This window comes from Acanthopagrus latus, chromosome 3, assembly GCF_904848185.1.
Source record: "Acanthopagrus latus isolate v.2019 chromosome 3, fAcaLat1.1, whole genome shotgun sequence".
In the NCBI taxonomy this organism is placed as follows: Eukaryota; Metazoa; Chordata; class Actinopteri; order Spariformes; family Sparidae; genus Acanthopagrus; species Acanthopagrus latus.
The window spans coordinates 2,914,404-2,929,725 of record NC_051041.1 but is presented as its reverse complement, the minus strand read 5'-3'; the positions used below and the strand labels follow the sequence as shown (position 1 = coordinate 2,929,725).

General features: G+C 42.6%; 1 protein-coding gene across 1 annotated transcript in view; it reads left to right on the top strand.

The window, feature by feature from the left end:
• Nucleotides 1–4,088: 4,088 nt before the first annotated feature.
• shisa7b (shisa family member 7) overlaps nt 4,089–15,322 on the top strand; it is a 38,111-nt gene continuing 26,877 nt past the window's right edge. Inside the window, exons 1-2 of the mRNA XM_037092673.1 lie at nt 4,089–4,625; nt 4,993–5,068. The gene's annotated coding sequence lies outside the window, so the exon portion shown is untranslated. The remainder of the gene's footprint in view (nt 4,626–4,992; nt 5,069–15,322) is intronic.

Here is a 15,322-nt window from a genome sequence, read left to right as displayed (position 1 = left end):
TTGAAGGCGAGCTGGAGCTAAACCTCTGTAATACTGTTATGTTGCACCTGCAGGCCCCCTCAGTGTCTCCACAGTGGAACTGATGATTCGTGTCCGGTGATACGTGTTTAATATAAAGCGAGATGTACATTAAAGGACTCTCGGAGTCGTCTCTGCTGAGGGAACAGCTGGCACACGGTCGGCTAGCTGTGTGCCAGCTCCTCTGGCTATTCCTGCAGAGACCAACATGTAGCTTCTCCATCTGCGGTTCCTCCACAGCGCTTTTCTGCTGAACTCGGGTCAGCGCCGCTCGTAACGCTGAAAACCTACAGACTCGGAATGAAATATTCATCTGCATGAAAATGGATGATAACTTGAAGGCAGCTGGCGAGAGTGGAGCAGCGGATCAGAGGAGCACGACTTCATCTGGTAATCAATGCAGCGGAGATTTAACCTTTGCAGACTCGGGTCCTCGACACGATCTCTCGCTGATGTTTGTTCGTCGGCGTGTTGGTGAGAAGTTTCACAGTGCGCCACGTTTAAATCATGCCAAAAGTATTCAGGGTTAAAAAAACAAACAAAAAAACGACTCAATGGGCAGAATAAATCTAAGCTAAAGCAACAAATGTTCTGTTCCTCTCCTGTCACGACGCTGCGCTTCATGTTCTGGTTAGGTTTAGGATCAAAATCCTCTTGGTTAGGGTCAGGAAAACACGATGCGGCTTAAAATCACCATTATGGTCACAGTTTTCACGGATCAAGATGGTCTGACCTCACGTGAAAAACAAGAACAGCTGCACATGTCTTCCAGTGGATCCAGCAGCGTGACTCAAACTGCAGTTGGCTGACTGGCAGCCTTGTTAGCTGTTATAAAGCCATCAACACCTCCTCCACCTTCAGATGTGAAGTCAGCTCATAAGCGGACAACGTGAACGTGGTTTGCCACATTTGGTATAAATGTCAGATGTGTCTGTGGTTTGTGGAAAACATTAATTGCTGATGTTAAATTCTGGAGAATCGGCTGCAAAAAAACCTTAAAAACACAGACAGACGTCCAAAAACTTTTGTCATTACAAATTCTGCAAACCACCGATGTGTTCAAGTTTTCTTGCAGTGGTTTTCAAACTAATTGTGTTTCAAGACACATCTGTACTTGAATCAGATCAAATTAGCCTCTATGTGATATCTTATTATATATATGATTATTTTTAGTTTCCTGAACGGTTTTTAAAGGTCCAGTGTCCAGAGTTACTGCGTGTTTCTGAATTTTAGGTCTTCTCCAGGATGTGATGTTAGCAGTGAATGTTTCTGCAAACCACAGATAGGTGCAAGGCTGATATTTGTCCCAAATGTGTGAAATCACATCCACATTATAAGCTCAGTAGCTGATGTTCACATCGAGAGGTGCAGTGGAGGGAGGTGATGTTGTTACAGGACACGAGGCTGCAAATCGGGCGTCTGCAGTTTGACTCCAGCTTTCATTACTCAACAAATAGGACCTCAAACTTCCCACAGTCCTCCACACGACATGTTACTTCCACAAGGCTTCCTGAGATGTAAAGACCAAATCACAACACTGAGAATCATAACTGAGCAATCATTGGAGTGAAATAAGTCTTTGTACAGAACATTTATCGACTTTCAGGTGTCGTTTGACAGCCTTGATCGGGGAAACTGCAGAATTCAGTCCTCACCGAGTCCCCGTGTTGCACTTGTTCAACTCTGGGACACATTATGCCTTTACATAAAGAATTAATCTCATGAATAAATAAAATGCTCAAAGTGAATCTGATTTCTTGTTAGCCAGAGCGGAACCCTTTGTCTCATAACGTGAGAACACCACAGAGGATCAGTACTGATACATTAAACAGATACGATAATAAGATCGTGTTAATTTATCAGAAAATGCGTTTTTTTTAATTGACACACATCCTTTCAGAGGATTCTCGTGGACACCAAAGAGGCTATAAGTCTGACATGAAACGCTCTGCTTTATTTCCTGCCTGCTGACCTGTGAAGTCACTTATTTGATCTGTGATTTTCCACTGACAAGCCTGCGTGCATGTTACAAAACTGGCCGGCTGCTGCTGCTGAAACGTGACCACTGCTATGAATCTTTATATCTCTCATGCTACTTCCAAATGATCCAAATCCAAATGAGCTAATGTCTAAAAAAACGGGGTCTCGGTGATTAAAAAACTGAAGCTAACGATGCTTCTGCAGCGTTAAGACGGGCGCCGCCTTTGCGTCGCTACCTTCGGATTGCCGGGGAATGTAAACCTGGGGCTGGAGGCAGAGCGGCGTACAGATTTGCATATTATATTTTCCTTGCTTGTTGTTTAAGTCAACAGTGAGCGATGGAGGCAAAAACCGCCTGAGCTGCAGAGGCCGGGGCCAAGAACAGGGGAACAAGCCTCTGCTAATTTCCTGGCAAAAAGAAAAAAAAAAAAAAAAATCATAATTAACACGTTAGATGTACAGGCTGTGGTTGTCAAGGTAACTGATGACACTGCATTATCACTTGGCGCTTCTGCATCCTCCCCCCCTTTCCTCCCTCCTTTCCTCCCTCCTTCCTCCCATTCATCAAGCAGCCATTGAACAGCTCCGAGCAGGGAGGAAGGGGAGGGCGACCCCAGCTAAACTCAAATTAAAGTCCTTTTTTATTCACAGAGGAGAGTTCACAAGATTAATTCCAGACCTTTATTGGCCTGGTATTAATCTTGTGAAATCAATTACAATAATACATGATTATACATTACAATGGGGCAGTGGAGGACCTGGGAAAGCATAAATGACCGCATAAAAAGCATACTACCATTCTATTCTTCTATAAAAATTCTGTTTACCACAATTATAAAAAACAAGTAATGAACTCTGGTCTTCCCCACAGAAACCAGGACAGAGACATGCTGCTGCAGAAGGTTTTAAATGTCCTTTATTGTGATTTTGTGATGGAGTGGACAGACGACACCTGGAGAAATCAAACCCGAACTCTCTGTGTGACGATGACACGATGCTTTAAAATGATAATGTAATATTTCTGAATATAAATGTGTAAAAACAACGAGTCCTATGATGTATATTTTGTTGAGCTTGTGTAAATCTGTAATTTACTCAAGGTAATGAAGCGTTTCATGTGGTCTGGAAGATTTAGCTACTTATTCCTTTTGTTTTGTTTTGACTGAGAGCGCTCTAGTGGCAGGAATGAGCCATATCAGCCACCATACCTGCATTCCAATCTCTTGTATTGTGAAAAAGGCCTATTCCCTCTGAATGATGGATTACTACAATAAAATGGCCACGATACTATGTACAAATCATGTGTGTGACAACTGAAACCAGCCATTTCCAACGTAATAGGAGGCTAATCCTCGTTCTTAGAGCAACTAGTATGTTGTATTTTTCATTCATGAAGATCTAAATTAGAGGGTTTAAGTGCTTAGCCCATTTAGCTAATGATTCCATAGCTTTGAATGTACCTAGTTGCATCTATTATTAATTTGCTTTGTTACATATGCTAATTATGCCAAGCATGGAGGTATCGCCCACATTCATTTCCCAGTAACCTCGTGTTAGCTGTGAGCTAGCTTAGCTAGTGATTAGTTAGCGTTACCTTCAAGAATTGATTAGCAAACTCTAATGTTTAATTCTCCATAACATGATTAAAGGTAGAAAAAATATATATCACAAATGCCATTATAGAAAACAGAAACATAAACAAGGGCACAATATTTGGTTTGTAGCTAACTTTGACTGCCCCCCGGGTACTAATAAAGTTTTTTTTAATTGAATTTAAAAGGTTAGCTAGCAACCAATTGTTAGCCTGAGTAGCAAGTGTTTTAAAGGCAAACGAGGAGGTAATTAAGAATGCAAATACAAAATGTAAATATAGAGGCTTATGTTCAGTTAAATGAAATATTAAAAAAAGTCAATCAAATCAACTGGGTTTAATTCTGTTAAGAAAAGTAGTTCCCTTGCTAACATGTATGACTAATCCCTTCCGATCAGCGCATTAATATGCAGCGACGTTAACGGTCAGCGCATTAATATTTACATTAACTGTCAGCAGTCACAGGTGCGCGTGTGTCGGGAATTTACCAACGGTTTCGGAGCACGCCGCAGCCAATCAGAGCCGGCGGTCTTGAACAAGCCGCCCCGGGATTGGTCCGCTCGCTTCCAGCACTTGAGGAATGCTAACGTGGGCAAGTGCCATATTGTCCAATCAATGAGTTGGCCGCGGAGCCGAGCGGACCTCAGTGGGAGCAGCAGTCTGTGTCGGAGAGGCAGAGGGAGCAGCATCACCGCCGAGTGTGGAGCTCTGAGCATCACGGGGGAGCCGCTCAGTCATCCACCGCAGCGACTCAACTGAAATAACGCGACCGAATCACGCAAAGATACCGTTTTTTTGTTCTTCGTCCTCTCGCCGGTTTTATACGCTTTCATTGTGTTGTTTTTTTGTTTGTGTGTGTGTGTATGTCGAGAAAGAGGAACGGAGAGCGAGGCATCACTGCGGCTAATCAGTCTCCTCTTCCAGACCTTTTTGGAATTACAATGAAAAATGTAGGTGACACATTTTCTCTGACGGTCCAGGAATCACAGTAGGATCCGAGCGAAGACGACAGAAGAAGAAGAAGGACAAAAAACAGGTAAGAAGAAGAAGAAGACTGTGTCAGACTGAGCTCTTCTTTTTCAGGAGACGTTTTAAAAAATGTGAATTTGTGGCTTGTCATGTTTGTTTGTTTTTTAAACTTGAGAGCTAGCTTGGTTTAAAGGAGGCTGTGTGTGTGGCAGTTGAACATCCTGACTCATAATGTTAACTTACAGGCGTCAGTGATGCCACATTTCGAGCCAGGGCGCATGTGTGGCACTGCAATGTTTGCGCTTTATTGTTGAGCCTCCATTGATTTTTTTTATTGAGGGACACAAAGCCAAAAAAAAAAAAAGACAAAGTGTTTTGTTCAATTCATACGAGGCACTGATTTGTGTTTCTTCTTCTCCGTTTCTTCTAAAAAGGGGGAGAAATGGTGACGGGTGCCGCAGCTATAGGTTGAGCATCCTCTCTGTGGAGCCCTGCGTAAAAGAAAAACAGGTATTTTTAATTTTTTTTTTTATTTTGCTGCCTTCATTCTGTCGGTGTTGTGCTGCTGCAGTGTGTGAGACAGACAGTTTTTTTTTAATTTATCACGAGGCTTTGTGTCTCATCTTCATGCATACAATACATCCATCCATACATCCATACATACAACACAGTAACGCCTCGACATAATGCAACAAAACCTCCCATTTTGTGTCTGACTGTGATGCCCTGAATGCAAAAGCAGCAGCAGCAGCAGCCATATGGACTCACCTAGCAGCTGGAAAAGAAATAAGGAATAATTATGTGTTTCTGTATGCATGCATGTGTGTGTGTGTGTGTGTGTGTGTGTGTGAGAGAGAGTGTGTGTCATGGAGAAAAAGATCACACACATGCACACACACACACACACACACACACACACACATGAGTGCCACGACTGCCTCCAACGTGAGCATAATTGCCTCATGAATGCTAATGCATCATGCTAATGCAGAAACACTGCAAACTAACTGCACTGCTGCCTCATGGGCTCACAGGTGTCGGCCAGCCTTACCTAACTTGCTGTGTGTACGTGCCTGTGTGTGTGTGTGTTTGGGCATGCATGTGTGTAGGTGTCTGTGTAGGTGCGTGTTTGTGGATGATATCACCTTGCATATATGCTTGCAGGGCCATGTGTGGTCGAGGATGTGTTTCAGCCAGGATTTTTGTAGAGCTGCACACCTACACCTGCCTTCACCGGGTTCCTGAAGTGAGGGGTGCATTAGTGAAGTGCTTCCCATGCTCCATAATTGACATGCTGAGAGTCGGCCGCATTGAAAGTTCTGGTGTGGTGCTTCACCTGCGGCACAGTGCGACAAAGAGAAGCTGAAAAAAATGTGGAATTTTAATTCGGCCTGAAACACTTTAAACAGGGCTTGATGATGGATGATGTAATCTTCACATCACATCCAGATATTTCTGCAGCCTCGCTGAAGTTTGGTGTTTTTAGTCCGACTGGAACAAATCATTATTTGTCAGTTAATTGGAGAAATGGAGGGAAAATGGCTGTCGTAATGTCCCAGAGCTCAAGGTGATGTCCTCAAATCGAACAGAAGGCTGATGAGGTTGTAGCCAGTGAATGTTTAGCTTTTGCCTAATAAAATACTTAAGCTATTAATTGAAAATTGACGATATGGCTGATATATTGTCATTTCTCACTAATATCGGCATCTCTCCCAAGAATCCATTATTAATCAGGCTCTGATAATCAAAACATTGTGCTAATATTTTTCTGCATCGACTACATTGAAGTCTGATTGATAGTCGATTTTACAGGAAGATGTTATGGGGTAATAGATATTCTCTGCAGTATTTTCTGTAAAAGATCCGACAACAATACACACCAATACCAGTAAATCTGCAACAGAGCAATATCATACCGATATATTAGTTGGGCTACATCACATGCAGATTCTTTTGCAAAGATATCTCAGATGTGGTTATCAGACACTCGGGACTCATGAAGGTAATGGAGGCAGGATATTTTCTCAGTTTAAAGGGGCACAGTGGGACTTCTGTGTTGCGCTGGAAGCCGGTCTTTAGTTTATGTTAGCGGACGAGACGAGGCACTCGAGCGTGATGTGCTTAAAGTCACATCCGGAAAAAAATCTAAGCAGAGTCGCTCACAAAGAAATCCAGAGCCGAGCAGCATCTAACAAATCATCCACATGCTTCTATGACAACCGAGAGAGACGAGGAAGGTTTAATCTTTCACCTCACTTTACAATCCACTCACATACGGCCACTAAGACAGTGATTAATACATGTAGATATATCTGTGGTAGGCCAATATATCAGTTGGCTCCTTTATGATCATTCTTGCAATTAACTGATGAATTGTTTAGTCTGTAAGATATCAGATATTTGGCATAATGGCCACCACATTTCTCAGAAACCAATCTGACATAAATTGTTTGTCATTTTTGAGTCTAAAACGAAAGATTTATAATTTGATAAAACAAAGTAGAGTGGCATGTTACGTTTCCATTAACGATTAGTCCAGAAATTCTGCTTTTATTTAATTGATTAATTGTTTTGTGAGGGTGAGAAAAGCAGCCACTCCTCACATCTGAGAGGAAGAGACTTATTAATACTTTGTCTTGATAAATGACGTAACAGATTGTCAGGACAACAGTAGATTGATTTCCTCTTGAGCCGCAATGATTAGTTGATCAATTGATTAGTTGTTTTTCGAACAGAATTGGTTCCAGCTTCATAAATGCGAGGATTTGCTTCCTTTCTTTGTCTGACATGACAGTAAATGAACAGTCTTTGGGTTTTGGAGATTCTGCTGGACAAAAGAAGACGTTTCAAGATGCCACTTTTGACGTTTTGATATTTTTACAGGAGTGAAAAATAATCAGTGGATGAATCTACAAAGAAAATAAACCCTTATTCTCTCGATCAAGTTGTTTCTTAATCGGACCAACCATCAACAATAGATGTAAGACTTCTCTGTCAGTTTCTCAAAATCACAGAGCAGAATCATCTTGTGAAAGCAGCTCTTTCACACCAACGTTCAGCATGAACACGAGGGTAAAAATCCTTTGCAGAGGAGGAAGAAGAGAGAGATTGCTCTGTGGATCCGCGGCAGCCTCGATAGACCGGACTGCAGCGCTGCCACAGGACGCTGTGTTTGAGTAAAGGGCCAGGGCTGCGATTATACATGCGTTTACCCCTACAGCTGAATGATCACACTTTCAAGCTGCTGGTGTGCCTATGTACGCCTACCTCTGAGTGAAATCAACAAGTTCACGCCCACTCTCTGGGGGCTGTTGAAAGGCATTCTGGGAAACGCTGGGAATCTCTGACTGAAGTGGAAGCAGACGAGAAAGTGGGTACACCGAGTTGATGACAGAAGCGTTGCACATCACAGATGGATGATATAACAGTGTCAGGGTGTGAGAAGGAGGGTTGTTCCTTTAAAATGTCAGCAAGGTATCCGGCTCTCTGGGGTTTATTTTCAGGTGGTGTTTACCTCACTGGCAGCGTAGTGGATGACTTGAAGTAGACGCCCCTTTGTAGCATGATGGGTGACTTCAGCTCACTTGCGCTTGCCGGGCCCCAGTGTGCTCATTCCCCCGATGTGGTGGAGGAGGTGGATCGTCTGCAGCTTCTCCATCCATCATGGTTGTTTTATGAGTCAGCGCTGATTAATATGATAGGTGGTGTACAGGCATTCAATGTCCCCTGGAGAAACGGGCTGGAAACGGACGACGTACATAGACAAACGGCCTTGGCTGCACCCCCGGATGTTGGAGAGTCTCAGGTGTTGACGTCATCATCGGGGACGTGGGTACAAATGGCTGTCGGTATTCTCGGCACACAACAGCCTTCAGGAACAAACTGTATTGTGTTTGTACTGATTTGTACAGTGACTCCTCGTCCTGGTACTCCTCCGCTGTCATTGATGTTTGACAGGAAACGTCTCTGGGTACAGGTGTGATCCAACACCTGATTCTCTCTCCAAAAAAAAAAAATAAATCCTCTGCTTTACAAAGTGACATGATATGAAGTGAGATGTGCACCATTAGTTCTTCTGCTCAAATGAAGAGCCCTTTTTTGCAAAAAAAACGTTAATGTCTGATTTCTGGAATGACCCATTTTGTCGTCCAGCAGACGTTTTAATTAAAAGTTTGAGTCTGAATGGTGACATATGGCTGACCTGGTTGGGCTCAGTGCTGGCTGCTCCCATGTCAGCTGGGATTGGAGACGGTTATACTCGAGCAGATTCAGAGTGTAGATGGCACGACTGGAAGCTATTTAGAGTCAGTCACATGCCTTTATATGTGGAACCTACATTATTGTTCACTCTCTGGCAGTTTTTTTTTTTTGGAATTAAAGTGACATGATGATGAAAAACAAGCTGCTACATTACAAATCTCCATCGCAGCTTCGTATTATGTGGACCTTGTTTTAATGTGGCACATTTTGCTCGTGGCAGTGGCTCCTATAACAGTCTGATTGAAAGTCAGTCGGTCACAGATTGAGTTCATATTATAATAAATCATGATAAACTGGTAGTGGAATTATTTAAATGCTTTCATTCAATAACAGCCGACTAAATCAGACACACCGTATTACTTTCAAACTGCTTGATCCAAATATTGGCGGTTCTGGTTCAGAAGTGCTCATTTAATAGAATTAAAGTGGAACAGCTTCCTTGTAGTTTTGCTGTTGATGCCATTGTTGTGCATACAGTGTTAGCAACATGGCTACCGCTAGCAGCCTGGCTCAGCGCTATGACAATGTATGGTAAATAAAACACCAGAGCGTCTGTTCACTCAGTTTCCACAGTTTTCCCAGTTGTTCCACTGTTACCTTGGGAAAACAACTTCCTGTTTTTGGTTGCACGATGGCAGATACGCTTCCTTTGTGATGTGATTCGTCCGTCCGTGTGTTGTGGGAAAATCTGATCGCAGTGTCAGACTAAATGGCATCGTGAAGGTGCAGATGGTGTAATTTTCTGCAGCTGCTACACTGTGACATCAGTACTTGCTTGCCATTCTAGTTGTCAAGGTAATTGTTTCCATGTATTATGATATTCTCTAGATTTCAGCTCATACTATCAGTTCCTGTTTGGCAGTAAATTTCTTAAATCTGAAATTTCTCCTGCATGAAGCGTCAAGAATCTTCCACGATATTTACCAACTGTGAGCTGCAGTATTTAACATTTCAGTATTTCAGAGGCAAACTAAGTGACATTTTACAGCCCCTAGGAAAAAAAAAAGAAAAGAAAAGACATTTACTCTCATATTTTAGATACAGCTTGTAGAGCTCGCTCATTTAATCCGAAGAGATTTGGTGATCATATTGCTCACCAACCCCATGTTGACTTTATCTGGTACCCTTCCACCAGTTTTTTTTTGTCTCTCTTTTCTCGGGCAGACATTTGGCAGCACCGACTGTTGTTACAAAGATTGTTTGTTGACTTGTTTTGTCGATTCTGCTTGCCAGTGTCACCGGCTCAGCAACGGCAGAGCGACCAGCAAGTGCCACTGTTCGAGCTGAAATTATTTACCAAGCGGTTAGTCATCGCACTCGGGCCTGGACTGAAACACGCTCCTCGCTGGACCGACACCTTCCAGTTGGCTGTGAGGGAGGCGCAGCTCCGGGAGGCCTTTTTTAATTTTATTTCCCCCCCCCGTTGTATTAACCACCTTCAACAGACGGGCCAGCGTGGCGACGTCCCACCGCCGCACATACATGACAGCTAAACATTATGTTTAATTCACGCCTTCTGAAGCTGTCACTAAGAGAAATTACACCACTGTTCCCATAGAAAGGGAATAATTAACGCCTTGATCAGATTGACTAATTATACAGCTGATAATTATTTGAAAGAAATATTCAGAGAGGTTTCGCAGGCCGGCAGCATCGGGACTAACGGAGCACCGAAATGTGATTTTCCATGAGAAGTCTCACGCGCAGTGGCTGTCGCGGTCTGCTTCACAGTTACCATGAGAGCATATGGTGTCATAAACTGAGCGAGCATGATGCAGTCAATGACAACATTTACATATCACGCTCCGGACACACACACGCACCCTGTCTGTATTGATGAAACACTTGCTGATTGATTAAACACTTATTCCACCAAGTTGCTTCATACGAGAGGTCACTGTACAGAATTACAGAATGATTATTAGCTTTTTGTGCGTCTCTCACTCTGTTCGTCCTCAGATTATATTTCCCTGTTTGCTTCATTGCATCGCTGCTGGTCCAGACGCTTGCAGCTGCATCTGGAGCTCCTTTTGGTTTTCACTGTGTTCATATTTTTGATGCTTTGTCAGGCTGGTACAGTTGTTTGTAGAGCTGCTGTGTTGCTGCTGCGTCTGTTTTTAATGTGGTAAACATACTGTGGACCGAAGCTCAGCAGACTCACAGAAATGTGTATAAATTACTGGGTGCTGGATGCTCAAGTAACAAATAATTAAATATCCAGGAGTGAGATCCAGTTCTGTTAATTTATTCAGCACACGCAGAGACATTTTATTAATAAATGATTCAGTACGTAACAACAGTGAAGGGGAGACTTATTATGTCTCACATATTCAGTTTAAACTCTCTTTTCAACCAGGTAGAAAATAATGAAATGCACATTCATGTTAGGGCATGTTCAATAACACAACAGGTGAAGACACTTGTTGTATCTTGTTGTTGTGACTCTGGAAGGGTTTAACAAAAGATTCTGCTCAGTTGCATTATGGGAAATGTAAGATCCAGGAATTGAAAGTCAGGATATCTCAGCCTCTGTTGTGCTGATTTCAAATATTTTGCTATGTAGGAGCAACTTGTCATGGAAATGTGAAGACAGGAGGTGTTATTACATGTACATATGTCTTCTTACTAGACAGAGAAATGCAACTATACACCATTTGAATTCAAGTTTCTAAGTAACTAAAACAAGCTTAATTACCTTGTAAACTCCTGGTGTGTCTGGTTTGGTCAGAATAAGTTCTAACTTAAGAGATAATATTCTGGCTTTAAACGCCATTTTCACCCTCTGTTGTTGCCCGACTCTCTTGCTCGTCTTTCCTCTCTCCGCCTGCTGTGTTGTGGAGTCACAGTCTTGATCAGAGCCTCCGTAAATCACCTCTGGCATCTGTCAGTCTCAGTGCTCAGTCCCAGTTTTGTGTCGAGCCTTGTTCGGTCCAGTATTGTGAGCAGGAGTGAACAGTTATTCTATTATAACACACTCCTGTCCTTAAAGGTTTGGAGCTACCCTCAAATTCTCACCATCAATTTCTAATTACACATTAAATCTGTCCCACACAAGCCCCTAACGTGATATAACTGCATCACTGAATTGCTGCAGTACCCCCTTAAAACATGCATCAGTTGGTTTCAGTCCTCCTGTGTGTATGTGTGTGTCTAGTTAACACTCCGTTAACTATTCAGTTGTGCTCTGCCTGATTAATTCAGTCAGCTGTGTCGAGTTGCAGACCTCTATTTCAGTCACACAAACACGAGCCTTGTGTTGAGATTCTGCAAGGTGAGTAGTCGGACTCGAAGAACTCGCTTTTGTCTGGAGAAAATGTCAACAATGCATAAAAATAGCAGGAAAATATCGTGAAAGCACCGGCGCTGACTTTGTGGTTAATAAAACCTGAACGTTTCGTGCCGCTGCGGAGGAGAGGCTGTGCAACGCTTTGGGCAAAAATCAGTCAGCAGTTAGCTTTTCATCAATGTCTTTTTAAAGTAAGTTTTTGTTTTTGTGCACCTCACACCACCCCGAAAACACTGCGAGCGAGTCTCTTGATGTGAGTTATTGGATTTTAAATGGTGTCTGTCTTCAGGAAGTGGGGCAGGATGTTATGCAGGGACAGACTATCTAAAAGTAGGCCAGTTGGACCAGAGCTCCTAAAAAGCAGTTTTGTACTTGTGCATTTTAAAACCTTCAGATCGTTGACACAAATTTAAATCTGCTTTAAAGGCGTGAAGTCCTTCAGGTCACACCTGGTGCAGGTTTCCTCGCCTGTTGGCTGCCGTTAAAGTGCTGCAGGTGTTACGATCAGAACAGAACAAATCTGAGTTGTTGTGTGTTTGTTATGTGTTATGTATTCTTACTGGCAAGTCGTGACGTAACAACTAAATATTCAGCGAGGGACGTTCACATCACAACGCGTTTTTGTCTGAAGAAGAGTCGATCGCGTCAGTTTTCAGAGAATCTACAGTTATCAGAACCTTTTTTGTTGCGTGCTAACAAACTCCCAAGATCTGTTACTGGTGTCTGGATCACCAGCAGCTTCACGGTGACGGCTGACGGTCACAGTACGGAGGATTCAGACCAGAGCAGTAGATCCATCCACGTGATCGGTGAGATGAATTCTTCAGACTCCACTCTGGGAATCATTCGCTGAAGTCACTAATAATGTCAACACTGAATAATCTGAATCTGCAAAGTAACTAGTTACTGAAGTCAGCAGAAAATGTGGAGGAGTGGAAGTGTAAAGTAGCAGAAAATGTTTTCAAATATTGATTATCAGTCTCCTTGATTACTAATAATCAGTATCGCCGTTGGCCTCAGCACTTAAAGAAACCAACACGTACAGCAGCTTGTGTTGAGACAATATTCAGAGTTTGAGAACTTGAATGTACATCTGTAAGTCAGGTGTTGTATTAAAGTATTGTTTTGATATTTGTACAGAAACTTGAATACGGTACGATCACTGGTATCAAAATCTAGTCCGGTGGCTTTTTGTAGAGCTGCAGCGATTAGTCAATTAGTCGATGGTCAGAAAATTAATCATGATCCACTGAGATGCCAAAAAGTACATATTTCATTTATAGTTCAATGTTCTTAAACATCAGAATATGCTGCTTTTTTTGTTCCTAGTTTATAGACGATTAGATATTATTTGTTTTTGGACTGTTGGACTGAAAGTCGTGAAACAATTAGTTGAATATTTGTTGAAGAACTGACAGTTTCTCTGGTTTCTGTCTCTCAGATGTGAGGATTCGCTGTTCTTCTCTGTTTTATATCATTTTAAATATTAAAATCTATAGTTTTGGACTGCTGCTGCAGGAAAAAGAAAGCACCTCGTGAGAGTTTATGGTAATTTTCAGCAGTTTTTACAGTTTAAATAATCGATAATCGAAAATGATACTCAGTTGCTGCCTGAGTATCTGTTTTAGCTGCAACAGTTTGGCTTGGAATCAGATTCATACTGCTCGCTCTTACTGTGCCGCTTTCATGTCGTTTCATTTTTGTTTTCAAATCCGATCACATCTGATGTAAAGTTCATGAAAGTGGACTTGAAAATGACAAAACAGCTCCAACTCATTAAACGGCTGACCGCGGCGTTCAGCCCACCAAACAGCAGATTACTCAACTCCTCCTGCTGAAATAAATCGTTGTGACATTATGTGGCGTCATTCTGATGAGAGTTAATGGACGCCGGGGCCCTTTTTGTATAATACCCCTCGCTCCACACTATCATCTGAAAACTGGGCTGCATTAATGGATTTTTTTATTTTAGTTTGAATCTAGTTTTATTCCAGCGCCGCATCACTGTGTCAGGACCAAGGGCAGTGCGTTGACCTTTACGGACAGAGTTCACAGCAGTGACGCCTCTGCCAGCTTCGCCTCAGTCCATGTTAGGATACGGAGCCATACTGTTGCTGCGGCTGCTGCTACATGCCCTTACGCACTGGCACATTTCCCAGCATGCTTCAGAGAGGGGAGGCGAAGGGAGGAGGAGGAGGAGGAGGAGGAGGAGGAGGGTGAATGGAGATGAGAGGAAGGAGGGTTGAGAATGGGGTTAAAGAAGAATAAAAAGAAATGCGAGTAAGGAGGGAGGGAAGATAGTGAATGAGGAAAGTGGAGATTCATATGAAAACACGGAGCGGTGAGACGACGGCGTCGATATGGACGCCAGCCAGCAGGACTGACGGACCTTTATTGTGTACGTGTTGCCTGTCCTGTGTGTGTGTGTGTGTGTGTGTGTGTGTTTTCTTTTCCTGTAACATAACACAAACAGCCTCAGAGTACGAAACCACAGGAACAAACGTCTTTTATTTTTTCCTTTTCTCCTCCTCTTGTTGTTTTTTTTTTTTTCTTCTTCTTCTTTTTTTCTTCTTCTTTCTCTCTTTTCAATGCTGCAGTGCTATTCTGAGAGAGACGCTTCAGCCCACGCACTGCCAGAGAGGGAGGGAGTGAATGGATGGAGGGATGAAGTCAGGAGAGATGTGTGTGTGTGTGTGTGTGTGTGTGTGTGTGTGTGTGTGTGTGTGTTATGGGGTGGGGGAGTGTGTTGCACTAACACACTGTCAGGGGGGCTTCATGTGTTGCTGCGCGTGGAGGTCAGCACAGTACGCTGCACACACACATTTATATACATACGTGCGTACGTGTTGGGGCCTGGCTATACGCTGGAAATCAATGTTTACATATTAATAATGCGTTTCCAATATCGATACGTGACGCGAAATGGCACACGTATGCATAATCAATTTGGTATTCAGTGCAGTGAACTCCAGTCCTACTGTAATGCATTACATCACTCTCTCTTTTAGGGCTGCCGCTAACGATTGTTTTCATTATTGATTAACCTTTTTGGTTAGCCCAGTTATTAATTCATGAATTGCGTGGTCAGAAAGATATCAGGTCATAGTAAAGAAGAACTCTATTTGCACGAGCAGCCAACTAAATTATTAATAGATGCAGCAATAAGTCAATTAAGCGGTTTAGTAGATTGGAAGAATATTAAATGTCAGTTTATTTTG